At 33.3% G+C, this 22,322-nt stretch overlaps 1 protein-coding gene and 1 pseudogene across 8 annotated transcripts in view; both read right to left on the minus strand.

The window, feature by feature from the left end:
* LOC142614955 (protein NONRESPONDING TO OXYLIPINS 2, mitochondrial-like) overlaps window positions 1-20,263 on the minus strand; it is a 36,661-nt gene extending 16,398 nt beyond the window's left edge. For all 8 annotated transcript variants that reach the window (XR_012840617.1, XR_012840616.1, XR_012840615.1 and 5 more), the window contains exon 1: window positions 20,230-20,263. The gene's annotated coding sequence lies outside the window, so the exon portion shown is untranslated. The remainder of the gene's footprint in view (window positions 1-20,229) is intronic.
* LOC142615151 (uncharacterized) lies at window positions 820-4,055 on the minus strand (annotated as a pseudogene).
* Window positions 20,264-22,322: the final 2,059 nt, after the last annotated feature.

Genomic DNA, 22,322 nt, shown 5'->3' on the forward strand with positions numbered 1-22,322 from the left:
GTTAGCACCAAGCAAACCGGAGTCGACACCAGTGTAAAAGAAAACAAAAGTTTTTTTTATAATTCTCAAAAAGCTGTCTTACAATAATCAGAAAAAGTGTTTAAATAGCTAACAACACAAAACCCTAATTATTAAATGTTCGGACTTGCTTAATCTCAAGCCCAATAACTAATAGGCTCCATCCATAAGGCCACAGGTTGTGCCGTCTTCTTTTTGCTCTTCCTCCCATACGTGTGTATAATTGGGGGCCTGTATCTTGTGTCCGCACCAATGACACATCAAGGAAAAAAAAAATACTATAATCTAAATCTAGTATGCATTCCAAAGCAACAATTGTGCCACTAAGATACACAAAAAGCTTAACAGCAGATACAATAGAAAGCTCAATGCCCACAAAACAGATTCTAATGAAATTGCCAAACAATTTGGTTAACAGAGTCAGTGATATAATTGCTTTAGTTGCTAATGTTCGAACAACAAAAGCACATAAAAAAAACCGTCTTATTTGATTTTCCCATATCATTTTAAGAATTAAACCAATACAACCATAATCTAATACCTTAGCTAATCGCAGAGAGTAACATTAAGAAACAACATACTAAAGAGTTCAAACTTATAATCATGTATTAAAGAAAGAGACAAAGTTTACCGTATTAGATTCAAGGGTCCTTTTAACAATAAGACTTACTTATTAATAGAAGAAAACCCAACCCAACAATTATATAATTACTAAAATACCCTTGACTATAGAATAACTAAATAAATATAAAAACCTAATTAACTACTGTGGATACCTATTCTTGGGCTTTGCCTGTAACGTTAAGCTTCCGAAGGAATTTGCCTTTTAATTGAAAGCAATTCCAGGGCTACTCTATTCATGTCCATTCTGTCTATAGGAGATTGTGCTGAACATGCAAGTCCAATCTGAAAGACCGATATCAAGCATTCAATTTGTCCACTTGTCCAGTCACTCCAACTTGAAACCATGTTATCATTTTCTCCTACTTTGTTCAAAATTGAATGGTCCACAATCTCCATCACTCATCCCAGCAATGCCAACTTAACAAAGTTGTGAAGGTTCAGGTCATCTTTGAATAGTTTATCAGTGGGTCTTCTTCTAGTTAACATCTCCAATAAGAGGATCCCAAAGCTGTACACATCCCCATTAGTTGAAAGTTGACTACCCATTCCATACTCTGCAAAAATTTAGAGCACTTTCATACACTAAGAACAATTCCTACTCAATGCTATGAAACTAGTGATTTGGTGAAGATGTATATAAATATTCTATACGATGCATCCTTGTTTTGATTATTGATGCATTCATTATACGTTAATACTTTTACAATTGAGTGAAATCATGATACATTACCTGGAGCAGCATATCCAACAGTTCCCTTAATCCCTGCTAAGCTTAATTGATTAAGAAAAGCTTCCTTCCCAGATTTTGAAAGGAGTCTAGCCAAACCAAAATCACTTATATGAGCAATCATATCATCATTGAGAAGAATATTGCTTGGCTTTAGATCACAATGAATAATAGGGGTTTGGCAGTGATGATGAAGATAAAGCAAAGCTGAAGCCACGTCTATAGCAATGTTGATTCTTTGAAGAAGATTTAAACTTCTCAATTTCTTGAGCCCATCTTCAGGATGTAACTGCATCTCCAAGCTTCCATTTGGCATGAACTCATATACTAAAGCTTTAAAATCATTGCCCTTAAAATCAATACTCGAACTAGCAGTCAGAATCTTAATGAGGTTTCGATGCCAGATGTTCCTAAAGGCTTCACATTCGGCAATGAAACTCTTGGAAGCTCATTGCTTTTGAAGATTGAGTACCTTGACTGCAACATGTGTTTCATCTGGACCCAGTTTTCCTTTATAGACACTACCAAAATTACCTGAACCAATTAAATTTTTCAAAGAGAATCCATCAGTTGCATTGTGTAATTTTTTATAAGAGATCTTTTGGTAGGAGGGTCCAAAGGTGGAAATGGAAAGGCTTTTTTTCTTCGACTTTTTCAACCAGGAAAGAGCCATCAAAGAAAACAATATCAAGCAGAAAGCAGCTACAATGCTTATTGCCAGTATCAATTTAAAAGCAAAATGCTTTTTGTGTTTCTTGGATCTTTGAATGGGGCATGCAGGCAAATGTAGCTCTTGGATCCCCCCACAAAGACCAGTGTTGCCTTTGACTTCAATTGCACTAGCATTTCTGAAGACCCCTTCTACAGGTACATCTCTCTCAAGATTGTTGAAAGACAGGTTTAAAGTTTGCAACACGGGAAAATTAGCCATATAGCTTGTGATTTGGCCGGACAAGTTGTTGTGGGAAAGATCAAGATATTGAATACCTTTTAACTTACTTAGGTCAGGAATGGTTCCTTCAAAGGAGTTGCCTTGCATATAAAGTGTTTCTAGGGCCAAACAGTCCCCTAGCTGGGCTGGAATCTCTTTGGAAAGTTTGTTGTATGAAATGTCTAGGTCAACAAGAAGTTTCAAGTTTCCAAAATCTGGTGGTAAAAAACCGGTCAAGGAGTTATGAGACACATCAATTTGGACTAGAGGAAGGCCAAAAAGTTGCTCGGGTATGATGCCATTTAATTTATTATGGTGAAGGTATATCTCTTGCAGGTGGCTACACCTTCCAAGACTAGTGGGTATGCTCCCTTATAAGCTGTTATTGTACAAGGAGAGATATAGTAATTGAGTCATGTTGCCAACGGAAGACGGGACATCCTAGTCAATTTGTTTTCATACAAGTACAACGCGTTCAAGTTTGTGAGCTTTCCAATTGAAGATGGAATATTCCCTGTTAACAAGTTAGATACCAGGTTAAGTTCAGTTAGTCTAACAAGATTTGATATTCATGTAGGTATGCTCCCACCAATAGAATTGCCACTTAGCCCGAGCCATAATAATTGGATTGAGAGGTTTGTTATGGAGTTAGGCAACTCACCTCCAAGCTGGTTGAAGCTGACATCCAGATGGTTTAACTGGCTGCAATTGTTCAAAGAACTCAGAAAACTCAAATCATCAATTGAGTTATTTCCAAGAAGATTAGAATAAGCACCAAACCATTGAAGATTTACCAAAACTCATAGGAATGGTTCCTGTAAATTGATTTTCTAAGATTTCAAGCCCTTGAATGTCTGACACATTGGACAATGAAATTGGAATTGTTCCTGTAAATTGGTTTCCTCCTATCCAAAGTAACTGCAGATTTTGAAGAGCAATGCCCAAGTCGGGGTTGAGGTTACCAGTGAAGTTGTTATCAGTCAAGGCAATACCTGTGAGCAATGATAAATTTTATATGGAAGGTGGAAACACACCAGAAAGATGATTTTCTCCTACACCAAAAGTTGTCAAGCTTTTCATTTGGGCTACTGTATTTGGGATTTCTCCCTCCAAATTGTTATTTGCAAATGAAAGAATTTGGAGAGAGGACAAGTTCCCTAGAGAAGGTGGGAACCTTCCACTTAGATGATTGTTGTGAAGAATTAGTTTCTGAAGTTTTGACAAAAAGCCAAGTTCTGAAGGCATTCCTTGTACTAAATTGTTGTACCGGAGATCAATATACTGTAGGTTGGAACAGTAAGAAAGATTGACTGGAATTTTCCCTCCCAATATTGGATTATAACTCAGGTTCAAATATCCAAGCTTGGTCAAGTAACCAATTTCTGAGGGAATTCCACCATGGAAAGAGTTACTTGCAAGGTTGAGGGATCGAAGGAAAGAAAGATTTCCAATGTGGGGTGATATGGTGCCAACCAACTTATTGTTTTTTAGGTCCAAACTGATGACTCTTTGGTGTTTGTTGCCACAAGTGACCCCAACCCAGTGGCAGAAATGGAAAGAGTCATTCCAAGAAGCCAGGACATTAAGAGGGCTATCTATGTGGGACTTGAATTGGAGCAGTGCAAGCTTATCAGTTTCGTTTGAAAGTGTGGTAGCTAAGGAATATTTTGAGATCGATAAAGAGAGGAATAGAAGAAAGATGGCATGGTAGGTTAGTGAGAAGAGTGGTCGTGTATTCATAAGCAGATGATCCATCTTGTAGGAAGAAATTAGCTTCTTCAGAGAGAGATACTAACATAGGCAGGAACTCTCACCTGTTCAGGATTTGACTGGCACCGATGATGCTCCACCGTAGATGCTCGGAGAGGTGGTCGGCAAAGATCTAAGCATACCGAAGGCGGCCGGTGCGGTGATCGGAGACCATTTTTCACTCCGATGAAAAACCGCACCGCACCGGTGTGTGTGTGTGTGTGTGTGTGTGTGTGTATGTATAAATATTTATATGCTGTATAATTTATATATGTAGTTACTATAGGTTTCAGACTTTCAGTAGAGAGAAGGTGAGAGTTTGAGAGAGGTAAGGAAGGAGAATTAGGAAGGCTAAGGAAGAACCGAAGAAGGGGAAATGGCGCAAGAGAGAATGAGATAAGACGTGTAGGCTTTCTAAATTTTAACTCTACAATACCAAAACGACGCCGTTTGAGCCTGATATTAATTTTAATATAAGTTCCAAAACGACGTCGTTTTGGTATTAGATTAAAAAAAAAAAAAACTTTTAACGTTGTCGTTTTATAAACCCTAAATATTATTTTATCCCCATCCCAATCAGTTTCGTATCTCTCTCTTCTCGTTAGTCTTTCTTACCCAAGCAAGCATCTCCGCCTCTCCTCTCTCTCCCCTCCCTCTTCAGCCTCTGCCATTTGCTATCAGTCTGTCACCATTCTCTACTGCTTGATGCTTTGTTCTTGGAGTTTCACCCTCTCCCCTCCCCCTTGTTCTATTAGGTTTCTTAATCTATTTTCCTTTGATAGTTTTGTTTCATCTTTTATGACTTAGGTTTAGTTTAGTTTAGTTTAGTTTTTTTTTTTTTGTGTGATTTGAAATGGTATATTTTTTTAGAGAGATTGTGAATTTGTGCATATTTTGTTTGTTTTCTTTCGTGTATGTTTTTTTTTTTTTTTCTTTTTTTGTGCAGAATATTTGGGTTATCTAATGATTATGTTGTGGTTTGGGAGTGTTAAATTCTGTGTTTGGATTCTGAGAAAATTGAGGAATTCACCGAACTACTCCACTGGTGAGGTGCAGTTGCAGTGCTAAAAACACTCTCATAACCGGCCGCACCACACCGTGTACAGGCCTACTCACGCTCATAGATAGAGAACAAACTTAACAATTTTCTCAAAATAAATAAATAGATAATATTTCTATTATTACTTTTTACTTACTATTTAATAATTCTATAATTTTTTATAAATAAGAAATTCATTGCTATATAATTTATAGTTTATAGTTTATATAATATATAATATTCTTGGGGCATTAAGTGGTTATATATCTAAATTTATATTCATTGGAATAATGAATGAGTTTTGCTCATATTAACTAGTAATTCAGTACTGGGTGTAACTTTTTATTGGATATCAGCACATACAAATGAGACTACCACGGATAATTGATGAAAAAGTAAATTTGAGTGCACTATCATAAGCTAAGACTAAAGCATATTGTAGGTTTGGGAGTGAAAATAAGTGTATTTCTAGAGTTTTCTTAATTAATTAGATTACCCTTCTTCAATCTTTGATCAAGTCAATCACATCAAAGATTGTAATACAAATTTTATAACACCTCTAATTTGTTTTATTGGACTAAATCCATGTGAATGAGTGAGACCATATATAGTCTCTTAAAATGGTGATTTGACTTTGGAAATTTACTATTTCGATTAAGAGTTGTACATTAAAGTTGACACATCAATCAATATATCTAATACTATATATAAAAGCAAAAGCCTTTTAAAGAGGTGTTGACGCGTTAGAAAAAGAAAACACTTTAAAACTAACCCGTATGTAACTTTAAGTTAAAAGACCCGCAAGGTGCAACGTTTCGGGAGAGTCTTATAAAAACCCAACCCGCTTATTAAAAAAAAAAAAAAAAAAGCATAAAAGCCCAAAACAAACATACGCTGCAGAAAGAAAAGGAGAAAGAAATAGAGGGAGGCAATGAGTATACGGAGAAAGAAGCAAAGAAAGAGAGAGGCGACAAAATCAAAAAGTTTCAAAAAATGATTTTGTAGACCCAAAACCTTGGCAGAACAGTGAAGAGGGTAAAATTAGGGATGATGGATCCATTTAAATAAACTTGACGGTGCTAGATCAGTGGGCTGATAGTGGACGAATCTAAAATGCACGGACAAATAGTGGATGGATCTAAAGGCCACGTGGCATCCACCTGGTTTTAGTGATCTCCAAGAAATTCTAAATGGAAACAACTTGCATCTCACGATTAACCTTAGCCAATAGAGTCCCAATACAAATAGAATCCTAACATAAGGAGGATCTCATAATATCTGCCCATTAATGATGATCTTCTCCATAAGGAAATGTCTTGCTACACAAGAAACGGCGGTCGGTTCTACACTACTATAAAAACCCAAAGGCCCTCAGAAAATAAGGTACGCACAATTTCTCTAAAGCTTATACTCTCTAGCATTGTTGGAGTTCTCTTCTGACTTAACCTTCGGAGGGTCTTTTGCCAGTACCCCACCGGTGCCCTTTGATTGGTTCTTTTCTTTTGTTCTTCAGGTGCATCTATTGACACGTTTGGACGATCAACTCACTAATGATTTTTTGTGCATCATCAAACAGTAAACAAAGAAGGCACAGAGTGGGGACTGGGGAGAGAGAAAAATCTGCGACCATCAAAGAGACAGGACATTTACCCATAACCGACAAAGTTATTGTTTTTGTTTTTTTGTTTTCCTTTTCGTTCTCAAATTTGGGAATTGAATTGAATTTAATTAGGTTTGAATTTCTTGGTTAGATTGGTTTAGGTTTAGATTTACATATATGCTACACAAAACCTATCTTTTTTTTTTCATTGTTAAAATTTATGGATTAATTTTTATCTAGATTTGGTTATTTTGGTCGGATTGATATCAATTTAAGTGTTTGGATTAAATTTGATTTTGATGAAGGAATCTGGGCAAGAACGCTTTAGTTTGGGGTATTCAAGTTAAATTAGGGATTGGGAGAAAATAGTAAAATAGGCATAACTTTCTAACTATATAATTAGTTGTTACGGTTTGCAAACTATATATTTTACTAGCATCTCGAGTCTAAGAGGCTCGATTTTGGGCCTAAAAATCGAGTTTTTGATGGTCGATTTTTAATGTATGATGTGGCAATTTTTTCTACGTGGAGTCGACCTGAAAATCGAGTCTCTAACACTCGATTTACAAAGCAAAAAAATGTTAGATCCATCCACCATGACTGAGCAAAACTCACCACAAAAAAAAAAAACCCAGCGTAAGCCCAGATCCAGGCCGCGCGCGCCCAGATCCAGGTCGCGTCGCGCCCAGGCCGCGGCACGCCCAGGTCGCGCGGCCTGGGTCGCGCGGCGGCCTGGGTCAGCTTGGTTCGACGGCAGATCAACGTGGAGGAGGAAGAAAGGAAAAGATGAAGTGGTAGGGAGGAAGAAAGGAACAGATGGAGATGTAAAGAGGAGAGAGATGTGAAACGTAGAAAAAATAAGAAGGAAAAGAGGGAAGGTTTAGGATGTAAATCGAGTCTTAGAGACTCGATTTTCAAGTAGTCGCCACGTGGAAAAAATTAGACTATAAAAATCGACCATCAAAGACTCGATTTATAGCCCAAAATCAAGTCTTTTAGACTCGAGATGCTAGTAAAAAATATAGTTTGCAAACAGTCACAACTAATTATATCGTTAGAAAGTTATGCCTATTTTACTATTTTCTCCTTAGGGATTGGGTTTTTATAGTTTTTTCAATAAAAAGAAAACTAACGGCTTGAAAAAACAAACCTACGATATAGAGATAAAGAAGGAGGAAAAAAAAAACTTACGAAACAGATATAGACCACCGTCTGTTCCCTCACCGGACTTAGACAACCAAAACCATAAGCACATAGAGAGAGAAAATCTGCCACCATCAAATTGTTGGAACCAGCACTGGTACATTTTTCTCTTTTTTTTTTGTTTGTTTTTTTTTTCAAATTTGGGTATACAATGTTACTTTTTATTGAGTTTTTTTGTTGTATTAGTTTAGATTTGATTTTGGCTTTCATTTGTTATTGACATTGTTTTGGGTTTTTGAGTTCATGAAATTTCATTGGGATCAAATAAGTATAGAATTGAATATTACACTGATATTTCTTTTTTCTTTTTCAATCTTTTTTTAGGTTTTTTTGTCGGAACCACATACACGCAGAGATATAGTTTGGAAGGTACAAAGAGAGAGGTTGCATACCCATTACTCCCTAATCGGTAAAGTTATTGCTCTTTTTTTTTTTTTCGTTTTCAAATTTGGGGATTGAATATGATTTAGGTTTGAATTTCTTGGTTGGATTGATTTAGATTTGGCTGTTCTGCCATGTAGAAAAAAGACCCGCTTAAAAAAAAAACACGTGTAAAACAAACTTGAAACGCCACACTCAAAGAAAATCGATGCATCTATTCGAACCAAAAGAAAAACGATGTATCTGTTGTTGTTTCTGTGATGTATGTCCATGGGCTGTATTTCTACTGCTGCATATTCTGTTTTCTGCAGAACAGGTTCAGGATTTTCTGCATAATTTGTGCTTACAGGGGAGTTGAGTGTAATATCTGTTGCTATTTCTATGATGTATGTCCATGGGTTGTATTTTTGCTGCTGCATACTCTCCATACTCTGTTTTCTGCAGAACAAGTTCAGGATTTTCTGCATAATTTGTGCTTACAGGGGGGTTGAGAGTAATATCCGTTGTTGTTTCTTTGATGTATGTCCATGGGCTGTATTTCTGTTGCTGCATATTTTGTTTTCTACAGAACAGGTTCAGGATTTTCTGCATAATCTGTGCTTACAGGGGGTAATTGTAATATCTGTTGTTGTTTCTGTTTTTGTATTGTATGTCCATGAGCTGTATTTATTTTTTTGCATATTTTGTTTTCTACAGAATAGGTTTTTGTTCCCCTGTATTTATGCTTACATGGTTGTTATGTGTTTGTACATGTATTTCCCTTTTATCAAATATTTACTTTAAAGCATATGTATCCAATTACAAAAAAATATGGGTATTTTTTGTTCCTTGATTTTGAGCTCCACTAGGGTTTTATTTTATTTTATTTTTATGAGTGCCTCTTCTTGCATGTATGACAGTAGGGAATGATTTTGTAATGAGTCTCCTATCATTTGTCCTATAGATCATACAAACATGTATATTCATGTCCCCGTGTCGATTATCTAAAATCATATTTTACAAGTGATACAAATTCTATTTTCATGTTTTTTAAGAAGGTCATAATTGGATATATTTGTAATTAAAGGAATAAAGTAAACATACTGAAATGATGACCAATTAGAGACGCAGGGAGAAGAGTGGCATTCTAAAATATTGCAAAAATCATTCTCAACTTACATCCTTATTGGTACAGTTTTTTACTCAAATCTATAGCCTTGCCTCTAAAAGGCTTCTATTCTTCCTACTAAAATTGATTGATTTTTTTTTTTTAACTATTAATATACATCACAACTAAAAGCAAAATACAACTATTGCGTTATGCTTTGATTGCATCACATGGTAGAAATTCAATAAACAAAACATAAAGCAAAAACCCTAGAAAATACAAGCTGACCTCTCAAATTAGTTGGATTGAACTAAGGGTGTCTATGAAGCAAATCCCTACTCTTTTCACTTGGTAACACAATATGAATATTATTTTGTTTGTGGCCAAAATGAGACCTTGATATTTAATATTTTTTGTATACTATTGATGAAATTTTAAGAGTTCATTCTCATTTGTGAATGTTTAGAAAGTAAGACGACTTTAGAATCCAAATGGATCTCCATAGACTTATGGGGGATAAACTTGGTAATAGATATGTTATCTCACATAAATTGTGTATTCATTTATTTATGTTTTGTATACAGGTGAATATTATGATGAGGAGGTTGCTGGTAGAGCGTATGATCTTGCTAACTTAAATAGAAAATCTATATCAATAGTTAAATGAATAACATATTCAGTTTTATACAAGGTTGAGATTTCTCAATTATATTCAAAAAATTGTAATATTCAGTTTGATTTTTATACATGGTTGAGATTTCTCACAGTTAAACTAGCCTTCATTTGGGTTCTATTCAATATTTTGTTGCTTTAATACAATTGGTAGGCTTCACCCATGGTTTCTTACATTTTTATATTTTTAAATTATAAACATTGTCTGCATTTTCCTTTGGTGTAGTAGGTATTTTCATTAAAAAAAAAAAAAAGTGAAATTGATAATTTGGTATAAATTAGTGGCACTACATTTTTGGAATCACTCTTATAGTGAGAATGTGATTTTTTTTTTGGGCTAAGTGAATTCTGTGAGACTATTTACTACTGTAGTTGATGTAATTCATAGGCTATTACTATAGGATTTGAATTTCATGATATTTTAATTATTAATTATTGTTTGTTGAAGACACTGGTACTTGCTTCTAGCAAAAACAAAGACAACTATTATCTCTCTTAGACCACTCTGAATTTATTTTGTTTATCTTTTTGGAACTTTGGAACATGCTTTAAATAATTAGCTCTTTTTTAGAAACAAAATAATTAACTCTTGGAGTCGAAAGAAAGAAAAAAAAAATTCACTTTCTTTCATTTTATTGAGTGCATGTGATGAAGGAAAACAATATTTTTTTGGGTCTATTTCGAATTTTGTTGAATGAGCAAGAAAGTTCAAGATTACATTTCATTTTCTCTATCTAAGAGACAAAGACTCCTTGAATTTAGGTTTCTTTCTTGCAATTTTTAATTTTTTTTTTTTTTGTATTATCTAATTATGAAAATTTTAAATTTTCACCTATGGTTTGTCTTTTGTAATAAATAAAAGGATCCCGCACATTGTGTGGGTTATAAGCTAGTATATATAAAAGTAGAGACCTAATGTAGAAAAGCATGAGGTTCTGCTAAGTGGCACATTGTATGACGTCATTCTCATTTTGGCTTCCACCTCATTTAAATTTAGCATTTATGTCAAACTATTATATAATGGCAAATGCATTTATTCAGATGTATTAATAAAATTCAAAGAATCTGTATAAATTTTTAACTTTACATGCTTTGAATTGATAAGGATGGATTTAAAAAGTCATAGAAAATGTAGGAATAAAATTCAAAAAATTTGTATTCATTTATAACTTTACATGCTTTAAATTGATACGGATGCATCTAAAAAGTCATGGGAAAGGTAGGAATCAAAAAAACTTTTCAATTTTCTACACAAGACTAACTTCAATGCATAATTGCAAGAGTCAAATTCAGTGAATTGGACAAATATTATTTATCTCTACATCAATATATATATATATATATATATATATATATATATATATATATATATATATATATATGCGAGACTTCATGTGAGAAAGTATGAGGTTCTGCCAAGTGGTACATTGTATGACATCCTTCTCATTTAGGCTTCCACCTCATCTAAATTTAGCATTTATGTCAAACTATTAAGTAATGGCAAATGCATTTATTTCAATGTATTAATAAAATTCAAAGAATTTGTAAGTTTTTTACACTTTTAATACACGTAATTTTTTTTGCCAATTGGATGCTATTTATTATATGATTTATAAACTTATTTTTTATCCATAATTTTAGATTATAAAAATTGAAATTTAAACAACCAATTGATGACATAACTATTAATTATTGATCTTGTCAAAATTTTGCAAGCATAGAGGATATAAGAAGAAAATGAATCTAATGATGGATTTATCAAAATTCACATTCAAAAAAAAAATATTGAATGAAATAGTAGCCAAACTTTGTCCCATAATTATTCTATTATTTTATTATTTTCACTACTTATCCATTGTATGTAAAAAAGAATGTTTGCCAATTTAATTAAGATGATATCTTTTTATTTTTTTGAGATAGAATTAAGATTACATCGTATAAAAGTGAACACATTGCAATTAAAATATTGTTCGAACTTCTTTCTCTATCCAATTATTTTACTTCATGTGTGTAGTGTGTGATAAAAATGAGAAAATTGTGAGAAGATGGAAAAAAACGTTTTCTCCTTGTTATAATGGAAAATATATATACACACACACACACAAACACATGAATAACTATCATGTATTTGTATCATCAATGCTTAAAATAAAATGATCAACCAACCAATAGCTAATATTAGAATGTGTTGAATTAAATCATACTAATTTTACGTTGTTAAATATTTTATTTTAAATTAATTCTAATATGACTTACCCTTGTAATCACACTCCCCATCATCAGAACATTGTGTCATAAATTTGTAAGGACAGCAATTGAAAAAAGTAATTTTGAAATAAATTTTATGTTTATTTTTCCTTTGTAAACTGACAAATTTCATGTCCAAACTATGAGATGGTTACACGCGTACACCTAGGCTGCCTGGGCTGGTTCGGTCATGACTCATGAGATGCATGTAATGTTCCCGTGGCTTAAGTTCTATTCAAGTGTCATGCAATCATGCATAATTTCTTGGGGGAAAATGGTTGTTTAGCCTTAATTTTTTTAACTATGTAGCCAAAGAGTCCATTTTTCAAACTGTGTAGAGGGTGTGGGGACAAAGGTTGGGGTTCAAGTCTCCAGGAGGGAGTTTCACACACATATACACTTAGATTAGGTTAGATTAGAAATTCTATCTAGTAAAAAAAAATGTGTAGCAAAATACGCTTGTTTCCGCATGCAATTATTTATTTTTCTGGTATAATTTTGAATTTTGAATTCTGTAGCATGTAGTTGTGTACTTCCAAAATTCAAATGTTCTGAAAGCACAAGCAATGAAATAGTAATATTTCCATGGGGATCCCAATGCACCCGATTCCTCTAATGAATTAACCCGTTAATTATCATCAATAAAAATGAATGGGAGAAAATTTTAGTAAAAATCGTGATTGCAATTCAAGTTCAACCTCATAGATACCTTCAAGGTCAATAATCAACGGCACATGGGTAACAAAGTTAGTCATCAACCATATAATACCTAAAAAGGTCTAGGTCTTTGTCTCGTGTGGGAAAAAAATGTATAATTAATTGGTTACCCACAAAGAATAATTTCAGTCCAACCTGAAAAGTTAACTTCAAGATCAATATCAATGGCACATTGTATACATTTATAACTTTAAACGCTTTGAATTGATACAGATGGATCAAAAAAGTCATGGGAAAGGTAGGAATCAAAAAAACTTTTCAATTTTTTACATAAGACTAACTTCAATGCATAATTGCAAGAGTCAAATTCAATGAATTGAATAAATATTATTTGTCTCCACATCTATATATACATATATATATATATATATATATATATATATATATATATATATATATATTTTTTTTTTTTTATACGAGACCTCATGTGGCACATTGTATGACATCCTTCTCATTTAAGCTTCCACCTCATCTAAATTTTGCATTTATGTCAAACTATTAAGTAATGGCAAATGCATTTATTTCAATGTATTAATAAAATTCAAAGAATTTGTAAGTTTTTTACACTTTTAATACCTGTAAATTTTTTTGCCAATTGGATGCTATTTATTATATGATTTAAAACTTATTTTTTATCCATAATTTTAGGTTATAAAAAATTAAAATTTAAACAACCAATTGATGACATAGCTATTGATTATTGATCTTATCAAAATTTTGCAAGCATAGAGAATATAAGAAGAAAATAAATCCAATGATAGATTTATCAAAATTCACATCCAATAAAAATATATTGAATGAAATAGTAGCCAAACTTTGTAGAATGTGATATATTGCTGAGAATGGGTCTGTGCTTGCTTTTTTTTTTTTTGTTGGCTGGTTGGGTTTGAGGTATATTGTTGCGGTGTTATATAATTTACATATTTATTGTTCATGAAATTTGTTATTGAATGATATACAATAATATTTGTAGTGATTGTGGTTGTGTTTTGTGTTATGTAATAATATCAACACGGATTTTTCCTATTCCTTTTATGTCGTAGTGTTAAAACAAAAAAATATTTGTTGTTTTCCTGATGTTTCCTCACATTTTCAATAAAACCTTCTCTTAACAGTATTTTAACAAGGTTTTCAGTGATGTTAGTAGATGGTATTCGAACTGTTTCCTTTCTATTCATTTCAGCATTGTGTATAGAAGTTATTATATCAGCAATAGTGTCTTTATCCATGATAAATTGAAAATTGTTACCCCGAACTTTGATATAATCAACATGCTTTTTTCTTTCTATTTTATGAATTGTTAAAGATATATGTATGACACAAAATAAGTTTTCCATTTCCATTAAAATTTTTTGATTGAAAGAAAAGAAGACCCATGATTAGTCCAAGTCTCCCACTCAAGCAATGAAAACTAATCCTCAACCATTAATAAAAGTCTTCCATTTCCATTAAAATTTTTTGATTGAAAGAAAAGAAGACCCATTATTAGTCCAAGTCTCCCACTCAAGCAATGAAAACTGATTCTCACCTGTTAATAAAAGTCTTCCATTTCCATTAAAAATTTTTGATTGAAAGAAAAGAAGACCCATGATTAGTCCAAGTCTCCCACTCAAGCAATGAAAACTGATCCTCACCCATTAATAAAAGTCTTCCATGTCCATTAAAATTTTTTGATTGAAAGAAAAGAAGACCCATTATTAGTCCAAGTCTCCCACTCAAGCAATGAAAACTGATCCTCACCCATTATATATACTAGCTTTTAAATCCGTGCAAATGTACAGGAATTACATAAGTACATGTATTTTTGGGTTCTTGGAAAAAACAAATACATCTATTTTCAACAAAATAGAAATAAAAATAATGAAAATTTTGTAAGAGTCCACAAATAATTTTTTGTACATAAAAATAATTAGAATCCGAGAAAGTAAATATATTCAAATAATTTTAGGTAAATATTTGGAGAAACATTTTTTTTCAAAAGTCGTACTTAAATAAATATAATTAAATAAGTATGTAGCTAATGCAATTGAATTTATAAATTTTAAAAAATAACACTTGGTATGAATTTCAAATTTAAAATGTATATAACACTCAGTATGCTATCCATAAAAATATGTGTTGTCTTACAAATAGATTTTCTTTTAAGCCTATTCTAAACAACTAAAACTGTAACATCCACTATGATGGAGAGAAAAATATTTCTAGCAATTGAAAAAAAAAATCCAGCTAAAGAGAATGGTGTGATCATCCTTCCTTGGAAGCAAATTGTTGGAGAAGCAAGATAGTTGTCCATTTCACATCCTTCATCTTAATGCTTCTTCAGCCAAAGAAATTGAACCCATGAACTTAAGTTTAACAGGAAATAAAAATCAAAGAGATTTAGATATCAAATTTAGCACTAACTTTGATAAGACAATTTTAATTATAAAAATACAAACCAACCTCAAGAATATCTCATCATCTCCCAATCTAAATAAAACTTGCTTAATTTAATGTGCATGATAGTGGACAACAAGCCTTGTTTGGATTTTGTTAACTCAGTTAACAAAACTCAGTTTTGTTAACTCATAATCCAAAATCACTGGGCCCCACAGGAAGGGATGCTTGTTTGGCTTATTATTGTGTTGTTAACTTAGTTAACAAAACTGAGTTTTTTGAGAGTTGAGTTACCAACTTCGGAAACAAGGGAAGCTTGTTTTCAAGTTATGAGTTATGGGATATCAGTGGCAATTTCATAATTCTTCAGCACAAACAAGTCCCAATGCCAGTGTCCCGTCCGATCCCTGTGCAACTCCAACGGGTCTTTTTGCCTTTACTCTCTATTTCTCTCTTCTCCGTTCCCTAACTCTTCTCTCTATTCTCATTGTTTTTCTCTAATCTATCTCTTCTCGTTTGTGGTGGCGTTTCAATGGTGCAATTGGGTATTGATGTGTGGCGTTTCAGTGGTGGAGTTGATACGGTGGCTGGAGTTGAAACAATGGTCAGCGTTTCGGTGGTGGGTCTCGTCTATGGGTCTGTTTCAATGGGGGTGGGTCTCGTCTATGGGTTTGGGTTGTGGTCGTGGGTTTCAAATTGAGTTTCAAGTTGTGGGTTTTCGGTGGGCGTGGACCGTGGGTTTGATTGTGGTCGTATCTGGTTTGCAATTTGAGAAGTGGGTATGATTGTGTTGGCCACTGGTGTGGGTCTAGTATTTGGTTTGAGATTTTAGAAGTGGGTGTGATTATGGTGGTGTGATGGTGTCTACAAGTTTTGGTTTGGCCGTGGGTTTGGGGTTTGGGGTTAGGTGTGTTGGGTTGATTTGGTGGTTGTTCAGGGGTTTGTACTGGCTATGGGATTTCGATGGGTTTGTGGTGAAATCTGTCATCAACAAAATTGTTTGTTTTTGTTTCAAGAAAAGAAAGAAATTATTTTGATGCATTTTGTGTGATGTTTTTCTTTTGTAAGAACAGAGTAGTAGTGAGAAGAAATTATTTTGAACTTCTCCTTTATTATTTTCTCACCAACCAAACAACAGGGAAAAAGAATGGCAAAGAGTGAACAGGAAATGAGAAAAGAGAAAAAATGGGGGTGAAACCTTCCACGGGTAGGCTAACAGCTTTGCTCTGACAAAGTTACAGGTATGGGGCCCACAAAAAGTTAAAAATTTTGAGTGATGACAAGTTGAGTAATGTGTGCCAAACGGGTGGGTATAAGAAATAGGAGTATTTTGAGTGATGAGTGATAAGTGATAAGTGATGAGTGACGAAAACTGAGTGAGGAGTGATGAGTGATGAAAAAAAAAAAACCAAATAGGGCCAAAATCTTTGGTTTATGCAATGGTGAAAGACTAATGATTCCATAATGACATAAGACTTGACATGTCATATTAAACTTTACCTTGAAACTACCCAACTACTCATCTAAGCCCTTTTTTTCACTAACAAAATAAACATTTCCAAGATGCATGATACTAAGAAAAAGTATGCAGTCCTTTCCTTACCTTGCATAGACTATAGAAGTACCTTTAAAATTCAAATGTAAATACACTGTAAAGTGAAAAGTTCATCCTAGTAGTATACTTTTTTCTTCTAAAATCAATTTCTCACCATCCTCATGATCATGATGATCATCATCATCAAATCAACATTGCAATTCAAGATAAATAATGAAATAACTTATCTTTGCTCCCCCCCCCCCCCCCAAAAAAAAAAGGGAAAACATATATTGTATTGCAAATAATATTAAATAATTACATCAACGACAGGTTATTGTCGGAAAAAAATGGAGCTTTTTCCATCATGTAGCTCGGTGTTCTGCACGATTCTACTTGAAAACAATGAAAATCAAACAATTAATTCAATTTCTCAATGAATTTGTTTGATTGCCAAATGTATATTCAGCTATATATAATAAAACCTTGAACTAAATCTAAACAACATAAATTTACATTTCAAAAAGGTAGATTTCTGAATCTAAATCTTCTCAACTACCTTACCACTTATGAATCATTTCACCACTCCCTCCCAAATTATGAAGCATTTAAAACTTCTCCTAGAGTCCTAATATTCATAGTTAGGAATCCCAAATAGAAAAACATATGGGAAATTGGGCCTAACACAACTATTTAGCCTACTTAACTGAGACATTCATCCAATTTTGATAATCCCCAGAACATGTTATTAAAAAACCAAATACCAAACCCACGAATTTTCATATTTTTTCTGCCCTTCTCACCATACACACATCATTCACAGCACAGGCTTCAGAACATTCACCCTTTCCTTAAAAATAGTAAACAAGATAAATATGTGTAGGGTTATATTGCCACTTATCCTATCCTGCTTGACAAAATGGACTTGTTCTCGCTCTATATAGGAAAATGGCATAAAGAGATTTGACCCATTCTCAAAACCAAGAACCCTCCAAGAACCATAAAAGGATAGGACAGTAGTGTCTCTATTTGATCACTACTATTAATTATGGGAGTAGACCCTAGATGTGCAAATCAATCAAACACATATTAGCATTTTCCTTAGAAATAGTAAACAAGATAAATATCTACAAGGTTACATTGCCACTTATCCTATCCTACTTGACAAAATTGACTCAGTTCTCACTCTATATAGGAAAATGACATGAAGAGATTTGGCCCATTCTTACCAAGAACCCTCTTTGCCAAGAGCAATCAACTTCATAAACATGCCCCAAATTGTTGACTTTTTTGCATTTTTACAACACAAAACTCTGGGAGTAACACAATCTAATGACTGTGAAGGCAATTTATTATATGCTTACTGATTGGATTAGTATTTAATGAGCTTTGAATCTGGCTGGTGGGGCTCAAATCACATAACTAATAACTAACAACTACTTCGTAAACCCACCCAATAACTACTTGGGACTATTGAGGCAATTTATTGTATGCTTACTAATTGGATTAGTATTTAATGAGCTTTGAACCTGACTGTGATAATCACATAACTAATTACTAACTACTACTTCATAGACCCACCCTAGAACTACTCGCTCCCTAATGTCTCTTTTTATTGGTGCCAAATAAATTGCACGGACAAGAACAATATGCTCCTATATTTTATTTACATGATCAAGATTCATATATAAATTATAAAAAAAAACCATGTTAACACTTATTAATACCCATTTTTGCTAATATGGACCTGAGGCCCAAGGCTGGAAAAGCCCAAACCAGCCTAAAAAAGAGACTAATAAGTGAAAAAGAAAGGCAATAGGGCTATGCCCCACAAGCCCAGGAAATAAGCAAGCTTGGCCCAAACAAAAGCCCCAAGAAAGAAAATACCCATGAGGAACAAGAGATACATTGCCCACTTTACTATATGGGCAGTGTATAGGAGAATGCCACAGTGGGATGGCCCTCCTTAAAGAATAAGAATGGGCCTTAAAAATGCCCAACAAAGAAAGAATAGGGTAAACGTCCAATAGGCCAGCCTAGCAGAAACTTATGGGAAGCAAGAAAAGAGGACATCAAGAGCCAATGGGCTCAACCCAGATGAAAAGTAGCAAGCCTAATGAGCCCACATCATCTCTATACAAAAGAAACACAGGTGAGAAAACTCTAGACTCAATAAAAGTAAAAAGAAATGTCACGTCCCAAACTGATGGCCGAATTTGTGACTTGACCGACATGTTAATATCAAGCTTAAATTATGGTTTTGAAACCCGGACCGGACCATACGGTCGAACCGAATTAACCGAAAACTGGCCATCAATTCGGGTTTTTAAACATAAAAAATCGAAACTCTGTTTTGCAACAAATCGTTCAAACCCCGATCAAATCGTCCAATTTGTGAAACTGGGCACGAGTTTTCCGATTTTCTTCCCCCACATAATTTTGCTAAAAATCTCCGGCTTTCATCTCGTTTGTCAACTACATCACTGGATTTCACCATTTAATGAGAGACCAAGAGAGGGGGGGGAGAGAGAAAAATGCGAGAGTAATAGAGATTAGAGAGAATGAAGAAATACAGTAATGGAAAATGGAGAGCAAACTTACATTGGCATTAGATTTTTTGGAATAAAAGTTGAATCATGCATTTTCGAAGAGATGTTTTGTAGGCATTCTTGGAGCTAACCAAAATGAAGAAAGGGAAGAAGAAGGGACAAAGTATCAGACTATTAGGAAGGCTAGAAGAGAGAAGATAGAAAGCTAAAAATATTACTTTGAATTGACGATGAGGATGAAGTTTTGAATGTAAGAATATTGGAATTTGTTAATTGATAAGGCTAGAGAGATCAGTTTATAAAAAAAAATAAAAAATAAAAATAAAAAACTAGAGAGAATAAGGCAAGACAGGGGAACACGTAAATGAGATAAGAATGAGAAGAAAAAGTATTGGGGAGTGGGGCCGGGTAGAGAAAGTGAATGAAAATTGAAAACAAGTAAAAGCAAGTTAAAAAATTCATTATGTTGTCCAAATTTTCTGAAAATTTTTAAATAATATAAGAGATATTTTATCATTTTTGTAATAAACAAAAAATATCATCTTTTCTTTAATTAAAAAATATTTTAACCTCTTTATATATTATTTTGATTAAAATTGTTAAATTTTGTATATGTATTTTATTATTTTATATTAATAAATTATTAAAATAATTATGACGTTATCACGGTTCGACTTCGGTCCGACCTTAAAAATCTTGAACCTCTCCCTAAATCAGTGTCGTATCTCTCTTTCTCTCTCTCTTCCCACGGTTGCAAGTGGAAGCCATCATCAAGGTTTGGTGGAGAAGAGAAGAGAATAGAAAAGAGGGGTTTCACTTTCACCTGTGTGTTTGTTTTTTTTTTTTTTAGGGGTTTATGGACCTTTTAAGCTCACTGATCATAGGTTTCTCCAAAAAAATAAAATAAAATAAAAAAAGCTCACTGATTCCCGTCTTTTAAACTCGAGATGTTAGTAAAAAATATAGTTTTGTAACAGTGTTTACTAATTATATTTTTTGGCAAATAGGATTAATTCACAATTTTTTGGCCACTGATCACTAATCTCACTACATGTTTCTATGATATAAAAAAATATATAGTTTTATTATTGATAATAATATTTTCAAGGCAAAAATGCAAACACGCTATATTAGTTTGACTAAAGTTCATTTAAATTATCTAATTTTGCTTTCATTCAATTAAGCCTTTTAATTAAGGTTTTTTTTTTAATATCGACTTTTGTTTTTTTTTTTATGATTTGAAAATTATTTTTCAATAATTAATTGAAATTTTATAATTTTAAAAAAATTTGAAGGAAAAAAAATTAAAAAATTAGACATTGTATTAATGGAGAGGTTTTAATTGATTGAACTTGAAAGTTGAAACGTAGAGGATTTAATTAAACAAAAGTAAAGTTAGAAGGTGTAATTTGCATTTTTGCCTATGGTGAACTATTATAGGTTTTTGATAAATTGGAGTTATTTTGTAATAGACTTGTTTGTTGTTAATGTTCTCTATCCAGTTTATAATATATATATATATATATATATATATAAACAGATATTCGTGGATTTTAATTAAGTAATAAAATCTCTTATAGCTTAAAATACTATTGAATATATATTTTTAAGTAGAAAAGAAGCAAAGATTGCAAGAGTAGATAGCTGGGAAAGTAAGGGAAAATATGAAAGCTAAAAAATAAAGTAATGCTCACAAATGAAGAGAAGCATGCTTTTTTCATAGGTAGAAACAGACACTATTTGAATAGTGAGGAGCAGCAAGAATCACTAATGAATAATGAAGAGTAAATTTGATTTTTTTTACTATTCATTTTACCATAGTAGATCTAGTTAAAGGGGTAATATTGTAGATGAGTAGTGTCATATCTAGTGACAGCAGTAATGACTAGCAATTTTGTCGTATGTGCTGACATTAGCAATCTTGCAATCATGGGGTTGAAGCAGGAATCAGACCTCTTTCTCAGCTATATTCGGGGTAACAATTAGGTCATGTCCACCTAACAACATTGTGGACCATAAATTTTACTTCTCTAATTAAAAAGGGTACCAAGATTGCTGGGATAGATAAGTTCTAGAGTGAGTAAGTTTGCGTAAACTCATTGGATCAAATTTGCTCTTTTTAGAGGGTCTATCTACTCCTACACCTCCTGTTGTTTGTTTCTTTTCCACCAAATCACATTGCAGCAAATTTCTGCAAAGAGGATTAGATTCTGTGCTTCATCTTAAGGTACTTTGAAAACCCTCCAAGGGTTTAAAACAGTCTTAATCCAATCAACAATTGAGGAGTGTTCAGCTCAATGAATTGAAAAGGCCATGATGAATGGTGACATAGACCATGCGATGTGAGCAATGGGGCAATCTATAAATAGATGATCTACAATTTCTTCCTTCTCAATGGAAAGAAGACAACTACAAATGAAAACTTCATTTATCATGGTTTAAGTAGTAGTAAATATAACCCAACCTTGCTTGCAAATGTCCCTATAATGGCTGACCAAAACTTCTCTTTTTCGTAAAACCCACCTTGCTTCGTGATCATTAGAATGACAAAGACAGTTCTGGCTATCATGTTTAAGAAGATTCTTCTACTTGATTTCAATATGATGTTCTTATTGGAGATTAATATAGGGTGAGCTCTAAGACAAACCAAATCTTGCCAACTCCAACCGACAAAAAAATTCTCCACAATTAACTTACCATACGACTCGATAAAAGTACGATCCTAGCAACCTACTAAGTCAGTTCACAAAGCTGCTTGGCAGTTCAAGCCATCTAGATCCATCCCAACGATTCCCGCCCTATTGAAGATAAACCAAGCCTCTAAATAAACAACCTAAGCTTACAAAGTTTATTGCCTGGCTCACTGTT

This window comes from Castanea sativa, chromosome 11, assembly GCF_040712315.1.
Source record: "Castanea sativa cultivar Marrone di Chiusa Pesio chromosome 11, ASM4071231v1".
Taxonomy (NCBI): Eukaryota; Viridiplantae; Streptophyta; class Magnoliopsida; order Fagales; family Fagaceae; genus Castanea; species Castanea sativa.